Source organism: Octopus bimaculoides, chromosome 12 (assembly GCF_001194135.2).
Source record: "Octopus bimaculoides isolate UCB-OBI-ISO-001 chromosome 12, ASM119413v2, whole genome shotgun sequence".
Taxonomy (NCBI): domain Eukaryota; kingdom Metazoa; phylum Mollusca; class Cephalopoda; order Octopoda; family Octopodidae; genus Octopus; species Octopus bimaculoides.
In genome coordinates, this window is record NC_068992.1 from 31,429 (window position 1) to 32,900 (window position 1,472).

General features: G+C 45.1%; 1 protein-coding gene across 2 annotated transcripts in view; it reads right to left on the reverse strand.

Annotated features, from left to right (window-relative positions):
• LOC106868018 (non-lysosomal glucosylceramidase) overlaps window positions 1–1,472 on the reverse strand; it is a 46,424-nt gene that overhangs the window by 20,300 nt on the left and 24,652 nt on the right. The gene's annotated exons all lie outside the window — the stretch shown is intronic.

A 1,472-nucleotide genomic window follows, 5' to 3' on the forward strand; every position in this document is an offset into this window, starting at 1 on the left:
GTTGGACGATTTGACTATGGACTGGTGAGACCAGATGGCTACACCAGGCTCCAATCTGATTTGGCAGAGTTTCTACAGCTGGATGCCCTTCCTAACGCCAACCACTCCAAGAGTGTAGTGGGTGCTTTTATGCGCCACCGGCACGAAGGCCAGTCAGGCGGTACTGGCAACGGCCATGCTCAAAATGGTGTATTTTATGTGCTACCCGCACAAGAGCCAGTCCAGGGGCACTGGCAACGATCTCGCTCGAAAGTCTTTACACATGCCGTGAGCACAAGTGCCATCACGATTTCGCTTTCACTTGCCCCAACAGGTCTTCGCAAGCTGAGTTTCGTGTCCAATGAAGGAGACGACGTTGGCATGGGTGCCAGTCATCGAATTTAGTACGATTTCGATTTCACTTGCCTCAACAGGTCTTCGCAAACGGAGTTTAGTGTCTAATGAAGGGAAGGTACGCATAAGTGGGCTGGTTATACACCACTGGCAGAGGCCTTAAGACACATGGCTCTAGAACATCAGGCTTACAATTGAGGGGTTACGAGCTTGATTTCCAGGCCAGGTTGTGTGTTGTGTTCTTGAGCAAGACACTTTCTTTCATGTTGTTCCAGTTCACAGAGCAGTAGAAATGAGTTGTGACATCACTAGTGCCAAACTGTATCAGCCTTTGCCCTTTCCTTGGATAACATCAGTGGTGTGGTGAGGAGAGGCTGGTTATGCATGGGCGACTGATGGTCTTCCACAAATAATCTTGTTCAGGCTTGTAACTCAGAGGGGAACTTTCTAGGTGCAATCCCATGATCATTCCTGATCAAAGGAGGTCTTTTTATGTCATCCACATTTCACAACCATAGGCCATATTAGTAAGAGTTGAATGGTTCAAAAAGTTCCAACCAGCCTGAGAGCTGTGCTGGTCTCTAGTGTCTTCTTTGGCAAGGTTTCTACAGCTGGATGCCTTTCCTTGAGCCAACCACTTTACACAGTGTACCAGGTGCTTTTTTTTTTTTCAAAACACAAGCACTGAAGAGGTTGAAAGTAACTCACAAGACAAGACTCGTCGACTGAATGGGGTTACAGTATTGAGGGAGCTATCTTTTTGCCAGATATTGAGAGGCTAAAGTATGATAGAAGGACCAGAACAGTTGCTTTGCTCTTGTACCCAATCTGTCCCAATCAAGTCTTCTCCACAACTCATTTAGCTGCTGTAAGTATATGAGAGAAGAACTACACATATTTCATCCCACTTTTTGAGCTACTAGTTATCCTCCTCCTTAAAACCACTTCCTTTATCACTCATTCTGCATTCTCAATATCATCCCTTAACACTTTATTTTCCATTGAATGCCCCTTCCCCTTGAACACCCTCACACCTCATATATGTATGTATGTATGTATGTATGTATGTATGTATGTATGTATGTATGCATGTCTGCCTGTCTGTCTATCCATCCATCCATCCATCCATCCATATATAT